Below are 18,128 nucleotides of genomic sequence, written 5' to 3'. Positions count from 1 at the left end.
AGAATTATGAAGATTAATCAATTAATGCTTGCAAAATACTCAGAAATCCTCAAATAATGCATGCTAAATAAGTGCACACAAGACTTCCATTTTACACGTCATGTGAAAGACAGCATCTATAGCAATATAGTTTCATCTAGCTTTGTTTTATCCAAAGTAAACAGCAGCCCAAATTCTACCATGGGATTTATTCCAACAGCACTCTGAATCAAAACAAGAGGCTACCAACTCAAGGCTATTAAATATAACCTTAAAACAAATACTTGATTAATCCAGTCAACTAATAAAAGTGTAGGATTCCACAAGTGTTGTTAGGAACTTAGATCTTACCAGTCACATCCCTCCCTCAGTTTGTATGGTCTATGTGTGTGCTGTCAGGATACTGTCTGTGATGCTGTGCCCCTAATGAGCATGTTATTCCATGAAAGAGACCACAGACTTCAGTTCATAGCAACACAAATTCAGCCAAGTTTGTTGTCCACAAACATGCCTACACACTAGCACCATCACTAACTGATGCATGGTCATTTTCAGGTATAGTACAGGTATGACCATAACTCCTAAACCCAGTACACAATATTAACAGTTCTGATGCCCCTTTTTTATATACCAGTCAAAACAGATCCTAGTTCTCACCAATTATTAAAATGTATTTAGGGGAAATCATCCACATGCCATTTTAATGTTGGTGAAGCATGTGAAAGAAAATAAAACATATGATAACATACCTATCTTTAGCAGTGGAGGAGAATTAAGAATATATATGTAAATAGATTCACATTATATATGTGATGGGGGAAAGTGAGGAAGCTCTTTGGTTATGTTCTACACCAACAGTGCTCAATCTTTTGGATCTGCAGGCCAGATGAGTGGTGCAGGGCTAGTCTGCAGGGACAGATTCCAGCCTCACACTCCTGGATCAGGGCCTGAGCCACTTTGGCCCTGTGCTGCCAATCTAGCACACTGGGCCATGCAATCCAGTCCATGGGGCTCCCCACGGTTCTGGATATTTGGCAGCAAGGGAGCATTAATTAACGTTACCCTGATCCTGTACCACCAAATTTTTGGACCCTTGTGGACCCCTGAAGGCCTGATGACACAGCTCTGGATCTAACCCATAGGCTGGGGGTTGAGCACCTCTGTTCTATACCATTTACAGTGGCCAGCAGAAGGCCAATACTCCATTTATCAATCTTTCTCATTCAGGACTGAATGACTTTCCCTTATCACTCAGAACCATGACATCTAGCAGAGATTGTCCTGGTATTTAAAAAAAACAACAACAACAAAACAGTAAATCCTAAATTGCTACACACATTAAAAACATAACATGAAAAAGTCCAAATACACCAAGAAACAACAAAATGAACACTAAAGCTATATCACTCATTTTGCATGATCTGTTAATTGTTTTAGTGAGAGCTTCATCATAAAGCCTTACTCATTTGATTTCAGTGAAGGTGCTTAGATTAGTAAAATTGCAAAATTACAGGAGAAAGTCCTCAGATTGTACATTTCATAAGGTAGGAATAGAGAGTTCTTTTAGGTCTGCCTAAACTTGTGCAAGTGTCATACAAGCCTATGGCATTATATTAAAAAACAATATTTTCATATAAAGACAACTGGGACCAAGTGGAAGAGCTGGTTGTTGATAGAGCTAGAAATAGATCTTTCTTCACGCAAATGGCCTGCAGGTTTCAGCAAGCACAGAAAGCTCTGGGCCTGGCCTTTGTACCTGAGAGAGCTGTTCAACAAGATGATCATCTGGGCTAAAGATTTAGTTTTGCTTGAATCAATGGACAGAAGATTGGAAATACTTTTTCAGGAACGTCTTCAGCATCCTTTCCTGGGCTTTTAAGTCAATTTTGAAAAGGAACGGAAAGAATTTTGGAAAGCTGGTTTTATATCCCTATAGCATACACACTTGAAACAGTCATTCCCAATCAAATCCTCACCTAATAAAACACCTTTGGGGTTTGCTTAAAACTGCCAATCTCAGAGATCCTCTTCAATGTAGGTTGGTCCCAATATACAAACTTTGCTGACAAACCAATCAGAGACCCTACTTAGCAACCACATTACAAAAACCAGTAAAACATCAACCCACAAAAGTCCTTGATTTATATTCCTTATTCTGTAGCATTTTACCTCTTCAAGATAAGTCACATAATTAATCCACCTATGAATGTATTAACCTGTATCATTGCCTCCAGTTTACCAAGTGAAAACTAAGCAAAACAGTAAAGTTCAGGGTTTCCAAAACTGCACACAATTGTCCATGCCTAATATGTGAGCATAATCTGTGATCACAATCATCAATAATGAATATGTGGGGGCAACAGATACATACAAATCAATAGTTTCAATGTCTAATTGGCTATTTTTACAAACAGTTTTCATCTCAGTGGCAAAAACAAGTGCTGTGGCAGCAAATAACCACTTTTTTATGCATGCTGAAAGGCAATTAAGCATCCGTGTACCTTGTAAAACACCTATTAATTTCAATGGGATTATGACTGCACCCATTGCAATGCAAAACCTTCATGATGACTTCACAGGCTTCTTTGAGGCTTCATGGTGATTTATTCTGGGAATTAATACTATTGTTCAAACAAATGCATACATTTTAAATATTTTCCGACATTGTTACAGAAGTTTTCATCTTCATTTTTACTCAAACAATGCAAATGAAACTGAATAAACAGCCAATAAACACCTAGTGTTGAATTTGGTAGACAAGTTGGTCCGTTCCCGGTCTCAAGACTGGCATCATTGTGACAGATTTATATACTGATGATTTCCAAAACCCCAACACTGGGCACATCTACACAAGATGCCTAACTTTGCATTAGCATAGTTTACTGTGAAGTAAGCCTTTGCATCTACACATTCACATGCTTACTTCACAGTAAACCTCTCTAACACTGAGTAAATTTGTTAACTGCGAATGCAAGTAGCAATTTATTTGCCATTAGTAACAGCACCATAGCACTTGTATCGATACCTAACAAGGAGCAAAATCTGCTCCCAGTCAGTCATCCATCGGGGGCAGAAGATTGCTCCTGCCCCAGAAGCTGCTGAGGTAGGCTCTGTTACAGGAGTCCATGTGGGTACTGTTGTCCTCCTGCCCCGGCAGCAGGGAGCTCCAAGCCTTCCACTCCAAGATCATGACTGGAGAGCAGAGTCTGGGAGATCCTTATCTCCCAGCTCCTGCTCTGCCATTGGGATAGGGGAGCAAGATGCAGCCCGAGCCCCAAACCATGGAGCACAGGCTGGGAGATAAGCATCTCCCAGAAACGGCTCTGTGGTCATGGAGCTGCTGCTGGGAAAATAGAGTCTCCCAGTCTGAGCCCCTAACAACAGAGCTCAGGCCAGGAGATAAGCATCTCCATGCAGCTGTCCCACCGTCACGGAACTGGCTCTGGGAGCTCCCTGCTGGCAGGGCCTGGGGAACTTATTCTCCACCCAGATCCTCAAGTGTAGAGCTGGGTGGGAAACAAGCTTCCCAGCTTGTTCCCTTCCCAGCTCCATGCTCACAGACTTGGGAGAAGAAAAAGCTCCCCAGCACCTGCCCTGTGTGCCTGGGTGGGGGCAATGTTCCCCTGCCAGAGCTTCCAGCCTCCACTGCCTGACTGCAATCGTGATCATGGAGCAGGGGCTGGGAACGAGCTCCCCAGCCCCTACTCAGTGACATACATGGATTAATGCACGTGCCAGTGGTGCTCAGGCCCAGGGGGCCTGCCAATCAAGGGCCCCCTGGATGCTTTGGTTCCCTCAAGAAACAATGGGTTTCCCTTGCAGGCAGGCAGCATTCTAGCCTGCAAGGGGTCCTGCTTGGGGCTGCTGGGAGCAGATTGCAGGGGGTACCATATGTATGTGTGCTAGCTGCCCCACTGGTGGCTTGGGGCAGGTGGCTGGGACCTGCCCCTCCCCTGCATCTCATTCCAAGCCCCATGCCCCTGATTGGGGAGCCAGGGCAGGGGGACATTGTCCCCGCCCCAACAGCAGGCAGTCCTCCAGGGTCAAGAGACAACAGTCTCCTGGCCCAGTGCTCCCTGCCAGCCCCTGGGCTAGCACCCAGGGGGAGCCTTGAGATCCCCGCAGTAGTGGCAGGAGCCTATTGTGGGGCTGCAGGGACCTGGGAAAAAATCTGTTCCCTAATCCCCACATGTGTAAACACCTACCCAAAAACCCTTACTGTGCAGTAAGCTACTGCAACAGTAAATCAACTACTGCACAGTAAATCTATGTTGGAGTAAATGCATGTGTAGACACACCCAAAATATCTAGAGCTGCAGAGCACCTGTTACCACAGTCATAATCCCAGAAGAGCAAGATAGTCTACTCTTGTAAAAATCCTGGCTTTATCCTTCCTTTCATCTATTATGCCTGCAATTGTACTCATGGGACTAGGGGAGGAACCAGAAGCAATTTCTTCCCACTCACCACATCTACTGGGAGACCTAGAAGTGTAATGCAAAAGGGCTACAAAATTAGGAAGATCTCTGAAGTTTAAGAAAAGCAGCAAGGATCTCGAAGAACAGCTGTTGGCAGGGGGTTAAAGTCAGGTAAGTATAAGGGCTAGAGAAAAATGCACAGGTTACAGGGATGAAAGTGCTGCCACTGCAGGAAGCCATCACTTAACACTCAGCAGGGGATCAATGAGGGCTGCTCTGGCTCTGTCATACAGCCAGAGAGGTCTGGAAATAACCTGGTTCTGTGAAGAGGCTCATAAATTTTGTGAGTTTAGGAAGCATCTTAAAATGAAAGAAAAAAGGGCAGAAGAGATGGCAAGATTGAGAATGGTTTCCCACTGTAAACATTTCCCCCAAACTCCCACATTTCTGACTAAGGCTAGGGAGGCCTAAGAACTGGAAATGGCACACTCCCATTGTAATAAAGGATTCATTAAAAACATAGGGAGAGAAAGACAGAAAGAGAGAAAATGAGAGAGAGAAGGAAAGAATATAGACAATAATACTTATTTCATTGTAATAACCTATGTGACCAATACATTGTAAAATAGACATCCCAGGATAAGAAAACCAAGCACCACCTAGAACTGCAGCATCCAGAGTTCAAAGTTGTTTTGCTTTAGTTTGGTCCATTTACAAAATACAGAGCTAGAACAAGGTCAGACTTTTAGCAGCCTGAGCTTCAGTGATATTTTCATATGAGGCTTTCGTTCAAGCCTATTTCAATTTGATCAAGCTTATTTGTGCAAGTTTCTTAAAATAGTCATTGTCTGAATTAAGAAAAGGACTGCATTTATATAAGTATATTGCCCTACATACTAACACCAGTGAAGAAATTCACACTCACATGATGATTGCCTTGCAGAGCTGTTCCCTCAGGCCAATAGTAAAGCTTTAAAAGGAATCATTAAATAGCTCCCACACCTACAGCTTGATATTGTGATATTAAAAAACTGAACACATGAAAAGCTAACATGTTCATAATGGGCTGCATCATAAGCTTACCAGCTCCCTAAACCTTGGCATGCAAGGGCTTTGAAAATGACACCTTTTCATCTGCTGGGCCTGTTCATGTCCAGTGTTTTGGGTTTACTAATCTGATATAATATATTCTTTTTAAATATTTAGGAATTTTAAAATTAATGGTATCTAAAGTAAAAAAAATATGACTCCTGAATATCACTTTCTTTTATATCTGACATAATTCCAGGGTTGGATTTAAGGCATTCTTAGAATACTGTGTGCAAATCTAATTTAAAAAGTGGTATCATAACAAAAATCAAGAGGTGCCTATTATACCTGGCCTCTCTAACACCAAACATCCATAAAGTTATAACAAATCCATTATTTATTTATGAATCTTAAGATTCCCATTTTAAGAAACCATCTGACATCTCTTTACAAGGTTTTGATTTTAGGTGGGGGGGTGATTAGAAACATAACCCTTTCTTCTTTTTTTTAATAAATAACAATCCAAAGAGCATTTTGCAAAGAGATTCAAATACAAATATCCTATGTCCAATTATAATATGAAATCTTGGAGAGGCATAGGTTTCTTTTTATTGTGAAAGATGTTTATGTGAAGAACAAAATAGACAAGAGAAAGTAACTGCTACAGAATACTTGATGGGCACTTTAATCTTCTATTAATATGCAAATGTTGTTCTTTAGAACCCTGGTAAAACATTTTTTTTCCATCAGGCTATTTGAAAATGGTCCTGTTCTCCCAGAGGTCCTTCTTGTATGATACTAAGTGAAACACTGTTTTTATGCTAATTCCCAAGATACTCTTGTATGCATCATTTTCCTTTGAAATTATATGGAGTTTATTGAACCACATTTGTAAAACATTCCACAGTTGATTTCATTCTAAAGATCTCCTTTAATAGAGCTGATTCCCCTGTTGATCTGTGTCATGTGAGAATGTTAAAGAAAATCATCTTCAACAAGGAAAGAAATGAAAAAGCATGTAAAGAAATTTGGATACAAGCTTGTGACAAAAAAGAAAATTTTATCTTCATAATCAACTTCAGCCACATATAACTGGTGCTTCTGGCAAATGTTCAGAAAATATTCCAGCTAGTAATATTTCCTTTCATAAATGCCAACCCCAAGAGTAAAAGCAGAGGCAGCTACAGCTAGGCATAATGTCTTATTGACATCTATTCAAAAATGCATTTCCTTTTAGTAATTTACCTATCTGTAAGTGCCACCCCCAAAATAAAAATAAAGACAGAAGCAACTATGCTGTTAAAAGGGAAATTAAAAAATTTGTAGTTTATTGTATTTTAGTAATCTCGGGCCTCTCTCTCCCTATGCATGAGTCAAACATTTTCTCCTCATTACTGTTCTTTCAGTACTCTACTAACAAAACAGAACTCCAGGCAGAAGCTGACCAGTCTCCTGGACTTCTATAGGACAATTCACATGAATAAGGAAAGCAGGATTTGATTCAAAAAGGTTTCTATGGAGCTCAGTGTTAATATCTAGTTCACTAGTTACTTTTTTCCATTGCATAGGACATAATGAGCAAATGAATTTGTCCTCTGTGGGAGTCTTCTTTGTAACTCATCCAGATACCATACCCTCCTGGTTCGAATCTTCAAGGAATGAGAAAGTTGAACCCAATTTTCATTTTACACTTAACTGGTATAAATCAGAATTAACTTCATTACTGTCAGCAGAATTATACTGGTAGAAAACTAATGAGGGAGCTCAAGCCCTGAAAATCCATCAAAATATCCCAGTAAAACAGATATAATGATAATAAACAACCTGGCAAGCAAGCTCAGCTCAGCTCCAGTATCAGGGCTGGACACTGTAGAGGAAATCAGTTTTCCCCACAACTGTAGAATATGCCCCAAGTGTTACAAAAACAACTGTCTGTCAATGCAGCTGTTTTGGCTATTTTGAAGGGGACTACCACATGCTTTAAGCTCAAAATCTGACCTGCATTAAACCGTATTCTAAACAGCCACAGTACATTTATTTTTAAATCCAATTTACTAGCAAATAATTATAAGATAAAGTTTTTAAGCATCTCCTTTAAACATCTGTTTTTTGCTACTACTATGAAGGGTGCACAACAAATCATGGTTGTGTTGGCATCATCCATATTCTTATTAAATATAATATCAGTGAATGAAGAAATACAAGTAATGAGACATATTTCATATTCTGTATTGAAAAATGCTTGCATCTACTACATATAGGCTTTTCAAGATTCTACATGTAGGATGAACAACAAGGAGAGCAAGAATACAAATGTTTATGTAAGTCTCATAGGAGGTTTTCTTGACTTACAAAAATCCAGAACTACTGCAGCACAGAATTAATGGAGGGCAACTTTCAGCTTAAGTCAAGGCTCCATGGAACTTTCACTGGTACAGGTTTTTCAGTACACACAGAGCAATAATATGCATAGCTGTGCCTTTCAAAAGGGACAGACGTGAGAAGTTGTCAGGACGAAGAACAGAAAGGGTGGGTACAGGAGTGACTAAGCTGAAAACTGCAGATGCTGGAAGAGGATTGTAACAGTGACAGCAGTTATTTGGATTTGTTTTGCCTACAGATATAGCCATAACCAACGGAATGAAAACTGTGGTCATAAACAAACAGCGTAGTTGGCATTAATTCTGTAAATCAATTTAATCTGACCAGACATTAGTAAAACTGAGTTTGTACACCCTCCAGGCCAGAGCTTAAAGAAAACAGAAGGGTAAAAAAAAACAACACACTTCAACAGATCGTATTACTACATCCTTCTGGTGCTAAATTACTCACAAGTACCACTTGCTTTTGGGCCAGCTTTACTCTATACCAGTACTATTCATCAGGTCAAGGGCTTAGGGTGACTTATGTATTTGCATTCCCACTGGGCCCATCTACACATGAAATTAAGGCAATGCAATAAACTCCAAAGCAGTTTGAGCCGAAGTAAACTCCTCCCAGGCACAGCATTTACACGTGTATCCAGGACATCTGAAATTTGAGCTGGAGCAGAGCAGGCCCCTGGCTGGCTGAGCTGGCCAGGCACAATTTACATCCCCATGGGACTAGTCACCATTTACATGTGCATTTACATCCCCATCCCCAGTCATCATTTACATGTGCATTTCAACATAGTAGAGTACTCCGATGTAAGACAGTACAGTCCCCAACAGTACTATCCTATGGTGGAGTTAATTAATTTACTGCACCATAATACTGATGCATGTGTAGAAGGGGATGCTTTACTGTGGAGCTATTTAGTCTACTCTGCAGTAAAGTGCACATGTAGATGCACCCACTCAGGCATATTTTTCACCTCCAGAGGGTCAATCCCTACGTGCTGGAGAGCTGAGAGTGGAACCCAGCCACATGATACATGGATTCCAAGGGTAAGAATGCTGAGCCTCTAAAATTGTGCAACTCAGAACTCCCAGCCCATGAAAAGATGGGCTGAATAGTGGCTAAATAGTCACCTTTGCCCCTTCCCAGTACTATGTTCTTTCAGGGTGCAAACAAGTGTTTGCAGGACCGAGCTAAGGCTTAGGTGGCTTAATTTAAGTGGGAGGTGGCTGACAGATTCAGGGTAGGCCAGTTGGCAGCAGGGAGGAGGAAATAGCCTGGTCTGGGTCAGGGGTAAAAACAGCATGGCTCCAGGGCTGTAGAGAGTGGCTGGGCTTTTCTAGTCCCATGGTTGTACTGGGAATGCCTTCAAGCATTTATTAGATCAGATTAACTTTACCTAGGCCAGGTTAACCCCATGCCAATTTAAAGTTCGTTCTCATCTGAGAAGAACTGACTTTACATTGGGCACATCATTTTTTGGGTAATCTAAGCCATGCAAACATTTCCACACCTGACAATTTAGGTCACCCTAACCTTGGTTGTAAATATAATACTTGTACTTACCCTTAGAAACTGGAGTAGTCCCCAGCATAGGCGCAGTCAACTCATAGCAGCTGGTCTTAATGTTATTCTGAACAGCACTGGTGCTTGTGGTATATCTGCAGCATAATATGCTGCAGCTTCACCTTTAGCATGCTCCTCTCAAAGCCCTGCTTTACCTGTGGCACACCCACTGAGTCCAAGTGTCCCTGGAAGGCAGCCCAAGGCTATCTTTGGTTCCTGTACCAGGCAAAAGTCTTTTTGGTCAGAACTGTATCTTTTACAAACTATGTATGCTACTCCATTGTTTGTTTTACTGTAGCGTGGAGGAATCCCAGCCACAGGACTCCACTGTGTTGCACAAACATAGAAACAAACATGCTCTGACCCACAGAGAAATTATAAATTAAGATAAATTATAGTTTTAAATTTTAAAAAAGAGAGAGCGAGAGAAACATAACATATGCACTCTGTACTATAGACATACCCATGTTCCTCCCTTCAAAAAACTGGTACCATACATGCAACATCAAGAATTCTGAACATCTCCATTAGGGCCCAGTCTTGTAAATAGTCATGTCTAACTTCAGCCACCTTGAAATTAACTTATTTACTCATGCTCAAAGCTAAAGCAATGTCTAAAAGTTTGTAGGATCAAGGTCTTGGTGAGTACTTCACTTGAATTGGAGATTCAACAAAGCATCAACAAAGCAGTTTGTTTTGAGACTACTATTTTTCTTACTATTAGGGATAAAAACACATCTTTTTTTCCACTACACTGAGTTCTTGCCACTGTAAATCCATACTTGTGAACAGGAGAATCAGATCCTTTAAGTTTTAAAAATAAGAGGTAAGAGAAGGGGAAAAATCAGCAAGATGTCAAAGTAAACCTTTAAATTCTAAAGGTTTTTTTTAATCTGAGCAGATCTGAATGATCCCTGACAATAAGTTTTATAGCAATATTATATGCACAGGTTCTAGGCAGTATCTAAAGCACCAATGTGCAAGACAGTATGTTTTTTTAAATGAAAAACAAAATAAATTATCTTTATTGCCTGAACTAAGCTGTGGCAGACTGAACAACCTTCAAATTCTCACAAAGCAGCCTTACAAAGTCAGTACTTCAAAAGTGACTAAAATGCTCCCCAAAACAGTTGGCAGAGACAATGAACAAGAAATTCTGAATCATGTAGCGTCTCACACAAATAGGTACTTTTTTCATCTCTCCATTAATGTAAATCAAGTTAGCGATTCCTAAGAAATTGAAAACAGTTCTGACTCCATTAATTCCCACCCGCCCCCATCTGTGTGCATATGTGTGGATAGACCAATTTGGGATAAAAGCTCACCAACAATTATAGAGCAATTTAGTTATAATCTTATTAACATGTATACTTGAATAAGGGTATTTCTAAGAGAGTTTCAAATAGGCTTCCTCCCCCTTATCCGACATGAGAAAAATGTGGAAGTCTGAGCCACAAAGTTACTGGAATATTTCTTATTCTTTTCTCTTATTTCCTAAGAGATAAGACAGATATAACTGGAAATATTATAGGCAATCATCGCTTCTCTGGATCATGGTGTACACATAAGAGGTCTAGTCAGGTGCCTAATGAATCCACTTGTGGCTGACAAACCCAATTCAAATCACTTTATTTCATTTTGGCCAGATAGATTGGGTTGGGGCATGGGTTTTTTGGCCTAAGTTTTCTAGGGTCTTCCTTAAGAGAGGCAAGCAGGCCACCCCTGAATAAGGCTGCTTGGGTGCCTTGGTAGCTACCTCATGTTCCTTATGCCCATTATGAAGTCCTGCAACCATCATACCAAGACCTTTGTTGCATATGCCTAGGCAAAAGTAAAGGGGAGTGGAGGCTGCCCTAGACCTACCCTCCCCATTTTAGACAATTGAGACAAGAGTCCAAAGGCCAGACTGAGTCAAGACTTTCAGTGTCTTGATGACTGTAGCTGCTACCAGAGAGCAAGAGATTGGAGCTGCTGATGACTGCCTAATGCCTTAGCAAGGGTGCATTTCTGTCAGGGTGATGATGTCCCTTAGCCTTACTCCAGCCAAATAATACCCTAAGGCAGTGGGGACTAGGGGACTAGGCAAATAATACCCTAAGGCAGTGGGGACTAGGGTTTTGAGGCACCCTACTCTAGAGGTTGTAACATTGTGGTATTTTATAGGAGCTACCCCACCACAAGTAGCCCTGCCACATTGCCACCAGGCCTTCCACTCAAATTCAGTTTACGGTCATACCCAGGACCAAACCAGAAATAAATGGATTACGAAAAAGAATAATAGCTGAAACAGGAACCATCTCATATCCATACCACAGGCCATGAACCAGGTTTAAGGTTGCTTGGGAAAAATGGGAGGAGATTTTGGCCCCTTTTATTTTAAACCACTAACACCTGTGTTTCTGCCTAGGAAAATATGAAAAAATTGCTGTTAACCCAAGGAGTTAATGTTAGCAATGACTCAAAAAGAGAGGCAAACATACAGAAGGAAAGAGACAACACCGGAGACAACGTGGGAAAAAGTAAAAAAAAATGGGTCACAAAAGGAGTTATCCAAGTTCCACCATTTTTCAAGACAAGTAATGATTATTAAAATAATTGCAAGTGTTTAAATCATTCTTTTAAATGCTGCCTGAAGAATCAGCTCTGAATTCCCTAAGTAAGTAAAACCTCCATTTAAGGCATAAGGAACTCTGTAGGCTTAAAAACTGTATGAGCAGGCCTGTATTTTTCACAAAGTGGTATCACATCTGCACCCACATCAAACACTAAATAATATAACATCAAAGGAGCGCTTCTCTCACACCCTGTAATGATACAGTAAGTAGTCATGGAATATGATACCACATTTATTAAAAAAAGGCCTTCAGCTACTTTATGTCTCCATTAGTAAAGCTATCCCCCAAAGTGAGCATTGGTGTCAAATTCCCTGCATGTTAGGATGGGTAGTGTTGCTGATGTCTGTGTTTTCAGCATCTCTCTATTAAGCCATGTCACTGGTGAATAGGCTTGCCTTTCCTTCTGGTAGTTCTGGTAGGGGATGACAAAACTTAATCAGGTTCTGATGCATTAGCATTCTAGAAGAAAAAGTCCGTGCAGGCAAGCTAAGATCCTCTTCCAAAGATAGTCTCCTCTCTCAACAGTATTTTTTTTTAATTGAGTCTACTGGGGCAATTACCGACCATGAACCTTGCTTTTTAAAACAAGTGAGAATCAGGGTACATTTGCATTTTAATCAAGTTATCAACAGTCCACTTTTTTTCTCCTTTCATATGATATGGTCTCCATTCCCCTAATCATCCTAGTAGCCCTTCTCTGCTCCTGTTCTAATCTGAATACATCTTTCTGAACACAGCTGACCAGAAATGTACAGTACTTCAGACGAGGTTTTTGAACAATTGCCAGTGATTTCTACAATGGCATTAATATTTCCCTTTCTGTTTGTCTTTTAGGATAGGGACAGACACAAACTGGTTTAAGTGATCAGATACTGGTTTAGACCTGTAACAGAACAGATATTCAGTGCACATAAACCAGTTTCAAAATGGCTGTAACCAGTTTGAGATAAACCTGGTTGAATGAGACTTAACTGATTTGCCTGATTATAAGACTTAACTGATTTGGCTCAAACCGGTTTATGCAATATCTGTCCCAGACCCCTTGCTGATTTAACTTAAACCAGATACCCCCAGCATCCCGGCATGCTCTCTGGGCTGGGCTCTCTGCTCCAACCCAGCCAGGCTGGCCCTGCCCCTCTGCTCCCCAACCTGAGCAGGGACAGGTAGGGGTGGGTGTCTGGCCAGGGAGGGGTTTAATTCCCCTTCTCTATCCCACCGGCAGGGACCCAAGCCAGGTCTTCCAGGCATTACCCCCTTGCTGCTGCAGCAGCAGGGCACCATGGCCCCTGAGGAAGAGGGGGGCAGGGAGAAGAGTTAGTCTCCCCTCTACCCCCACTGGCAACTGGGTCTGCCCACCCTCACCTCCACTGTGCTCACTCCCAGTGGGGTAATAGGCCTCCTGCTCTGCTGGACACCAGAGGGAGGAGGAATAACCCCATCCCTGTCCCCCCAAGGAGCCCTGTCTGGCCATGTCCCCACCTGGCTGCTGAAGGGCTGGAGTCTCATGCCACATGCCCTTCTCAACCTCTGGGCTGGCTGAGGATGGCAGAGGGATGTGGGGGGCAGAAGCCCTCAGTGGGTCTTGGGTCTGCCCCCAGAGCTAGGAGCCATGCCCCCTTCTCAGCTGGCCCAGAGGATGAGAAGGGGACATGGCAGGGGACTTCAGCTTCTCCTCTCCCACCTTCCTCCTTTCCTCTCCCTCCTTCCTCCCTCCCAGCCAGCCCCAAGGCTGAGAAGAGGAACTCTCTTCCCTCCTGTGCTAAGAAGTCAGGCTGCTGCCCTGGTACTGGTATCCACTGCTTGGTCTGCACTTGGGCCAGCTCCCTCCCAGCAGGAGGGGGCTTATTCCTCTGGACACTGCCCTGAGCACAGACAGAGTGGCGGCAGCCCAGCAGCCTGACTTTTCAACACAGAAGGGGAAAAAGTTCCTCTTAACCTCGGGGCTGGCTGGGAGGATCAAGGAGCCTGTACTGGGGCTTGGCTCCATTCCCCCCCCCCCCCCACACACACACACACCTGCCCCCAGAACTTGGACCAGGGCTAGAGTCCATTGCCAGCTCAGGGAAGGAGCGGAAGGAGGGAGAGGAGAAGCTGAAGTCCCCACTCCCCTGCTCTCAGCTGGCCCAAAGGATGCAAAAGGGATGTGGCAGGGGACTTCAGCCAAGCCCCAGTACAGGCTTCTTGATCCTCCCAGCCAGCCCCACGGCTGAGAAGAGGAACTCTCTCCCAGAGGCTGAGAAGGGGATGTGGCAGAGGACTCCAGCCCTGCAGCAGCCGGGCAGGGCCATGGCCAGACAGGGCCTCTTGGGGGGGGGAGGGATGGGATTATTCCTTCTCCCTCCAGCGTCCAGCAGAGGGGACAGCAGGGGGCCTAATTCCCCACTGGGAGTGAGTGCAATGGCAAGGGCAGGCAGACCCAGCTGCCAGTGGGGGGGGAGGGGAGATTAACTCTCCTCCCTGCCTCCCTCTGCCTCAGGGGCCATGGTGCCCTGGGGAAGCACACAGCAGACCCAAGTTAGGACCCTGTCAGGGGAACAGAGAGGGGAAATTAACCCATTCTCTGGCCACTTCAGCCCAGACTCCCCATGCCCCCCAGCACAGCTTCCCTGCAGTGGAAGGCTGACTCTAGCACCCCTCAGCGCCTGGCCGGAGCAACTGTAGGCATGTGCTCACAGTTCCTCAGTCCAGAGAATGTTTGTCCTGTTACAAACTGGTTTAACCTAGGCAGGTTAGACTAACCTGCAAAGGTTGAATCAATTCAGGCTCCGATTTTATAAATGTCTGTCCCTAGCCTTAAAGATCAAATTTAATCTGAATTTAGTTTGAATTATTTTAGACTAAAGTTCCAGTCACAGATTAATTCCTGTAGTGAGTGCCTCTTGTCTGAAGCACACAGTTTTGCTGTATACTGTTATTTCAAGGAGTAATGGCCCCAGCCCCAAATGTTAGGAAATAGTTTACTTATTAGACTGGACATTAGGAAGAACTTCTTCACAGTTCGAGTGGCCAGGGTCTGGAACAGGCTCCCAAGGGAGGTGGTGCTCTCCCCTACCCTGGGGGTCTTCAAGAGGAGGTTAGATAAGCATCTAGCTGGGGTCATCTAGACCCAGCACTCTTTCCTGCCTATGCAGGGGGTCGGACTCGATGATCTATTGAGGTCCCTTCTGACCCTAGCATCTATGAATCTATGAATCTATTCCTGGCCACATCTACCTGAGACATTTACTGCGCAGTAAACATCACGTCTACACATGCCCCCTTATTAGGGTGGAGTAAACTAATTTACTCCACAGCATTACAAGTACTATCTTGCTGCAGAGTAAAAAACTTGAAAACGGATGGGTGTGACAATCAGGAAACTTGGGGTTATAGTGGAAAGGCTGCCAGGGGCTGGCTTTGTGCTAGGCTCCAGGCCACATGCAGGAGAATTGGACTTCACTCCTCAGCATCACTCAGCTTCTCATCTCAGCACCACAGCTAGAGGTTTAACCCTCTCACCTCCACTGCTCGGTTGGTTGGCAGTTCACCATGCATTCCATGGTGTCATTCTGGTCCACTGTCTAGGCATGCAATGCTACATCATGCCTCATCTCCCCACTGCCTTATTGCCCACTTCTTTTTTTCCCCTTTTGTTGGCACATTTTTAAATCAATAAGCTCCTTTGCACTGCTTTGTCAATAAAAAATATTCTTCTAACAACCAAAAGTGCCCTCACTCTCTACTCAACCATGGTCTCTCACCATGGCCCCTTATCATGCCCACCTATCCAAAGACATGGATCCAAGCACTCCCTACCTCCATCCAGCAACCCCAAGTCAGGCAAACACATTGTAGACTTCAGTCAATTCCAGGCTATGGAATTCAGTTTATTAGACAAAGAAAAGCAGGAAAGTGAATATGTCTCCACAGGTCATCCACTTCCTGGGAATTCCAGGGCATGTGTGCAAGCACTCCCCTGCAACCTCATAACCTCCCCTCCTCCCCCCATACACACACAGTGAGGCATGTTGGCCTGGGTGCTCATTCTCATCCCCTGGTGTTAGAGTCATAGCCTAAAAGGTGGCCATTCTACCTGGACTGCTAGTATGGTAGTATGTGTGGACACCTCTGACCTGCAACAATTGTGAACCGGTTCCCTAATTAGTGACATTTCAGAATGGTTCAAATGTTATATGCATCCACAGCCTCAGGCAGTTATGACTGAATAGCCTCTTCAAAGAGAGGCCTGTATGTGTCTGATTTTGCCAAGGCCGGGACCAAAGACTCATCTGTCAAAACATATTATACCCAGCCCCAAAGGTTGTGAAAAAATGGTAATGTCTCCTCAGGGGGCATTTAAATATTTACTTTGTAATCATTAAAAAGCTAGAAAAAGCAGTCTGCTTTACACAAGTTACCCTGGTGCACCACTCCAGCGAGAGAACATCATATTGCCTACTTTGACTTTGCATGCAACCAGCATAATAAATGTATAACCATCCTTGCCTCTTATAATACTTTATGTAAAATAAAGCTACTAATATAGGATTACCCTTACCAGGAAGTCAATGTGCAAAGAGTACATATACTTACACGGGGAGGTTTCCTTTTTTTAATTTAACAATGCAGAAATTATTTTCCTATCAGGCTGAGCTCTCTCCTTTAGAAAGGCTTACTGAAGAAGTAGAATTAATTATAATAAAGTTACATATCCAGGAAACACCTCAAGGAGGTCACTGTCAAGAGCACACTTGAGAAATGATTGAAAACCCTTCTTCACACAGAGAATAAGCTGTGTAAACCTTCCAAACAGGAAGCAACCTTAAGGTTAGTCTTCCAAATATTAAAACCTACAGAATCCTTACAATGTTTTATAGGTAGCTTTCCAAGTTTGCATCTCTTTCCTTTATGGTATTCCATTGCCCTTTTCTAAATAAGACAGCTATTTGGCTAGGGATTTATACAGTAGTTTCCATTTTAACAGCTGGACCCTGGTCATTTGTACTGCTGCCATGTGGCACAATATTAAAAGAAGCTGCATTTTTAAATTCTTGAAAACAGGATGTTTGTTAAACTACAATACGGACAATATGTTACAATTAAAAAAATTAAATGAAACCTATTTTTAAAGAGAACAGGAAATATCAATTCACTTCCACTATTTTATGGGCTTTTCAAGCAGTTTTACAGAGTGACGGGTAAGTTTTGTCAGGCAGACAGATGTGCCAAGCTAAAACCAGTTTCATGTTTTTCCCCTTTGCTTTGTTCTCCCTTGTCTCAATAGTTATATTGCATAATTGATTTGCACAAGCCCATTTGAGTATCATCATGTAACAACACATGCCACTATATGTGCTTCAAATGGTAGGCCAGGCAGTTTCTGCCATCCTGCAAGATTCCCATTAGCTATTTGGATAAAAACCTCAGAGTACAAAAAATCTTTACTTGTATAACCCGGGCTGTACGCAGGAAGTACCCCCTCTTCAAATGGAAGGGATGTTAGCGGGAGTGTGTATGCTGTGGGAAGCGTGACTGAGCTGTAGGCCAGTTCACCTCTTTCCCTACAGAGAAGAGCAGAGCAGGAGTCACAGTGCTTCTTAACAATGTACAGGTTTAGTATTAAAAAATAATATACAACTTATAACCCTATTTTTTTTTTATTTTTTTTTGTAGAGGCTATTTACAGATATGAATTTCCCCAAATAAAAGCTCTAATTAACCCTGAAACTCAAGCATAGGCCTGATTCCCTGTGGCCTTCGAATCAGTCTGCAGCCCCTGCCCCTCATCAGGACCCTCTAGGCCGCAGGGGAAGGGGGGCACTCAATGGTAAAAGGTTACCCAACAGACCAATAGCAAGAATAACAGGCAGTGAAGGGTCAATAATTAAAGATATGCAACAAGGTTACATCAAATAAAACATACATACCTAAAGATAACCAGCACAAACCAATGACGGGAATAGCTGACAATGATAGAATAATATATAAAAATATACAAATAAAACATACGTGCATAAAATAATAATAAATGCTAACACAGGACAACTTATATTCCTTTTCTGATACAATAAGAAAGGTGCAGAATTACAACAGGAATCCCAGCAGCGTGGAAGAACAGAATGCAACAGTGGCACGGTAGCTGTGTCCAGAGAAGAAATGACGA

The sequence above is a fragment of the Alligator mississippiensis genome, chromosome 3, assembly GCF_030867095.1.
Source record: "Alligator mississippiensis isolate rAllMis1 chromosome 3, rAllMis1, whole genome shotgun sequence".
In the NCBI taxonomy this organism is placed as follows: Eukaryota; Metazoa; Chordata; order Crocodylia; family Alligatoridae; genus Alligator; species Alligator mississippiensis.
This window is presented reverse-complemented; position numbering follows the sequence as displayed.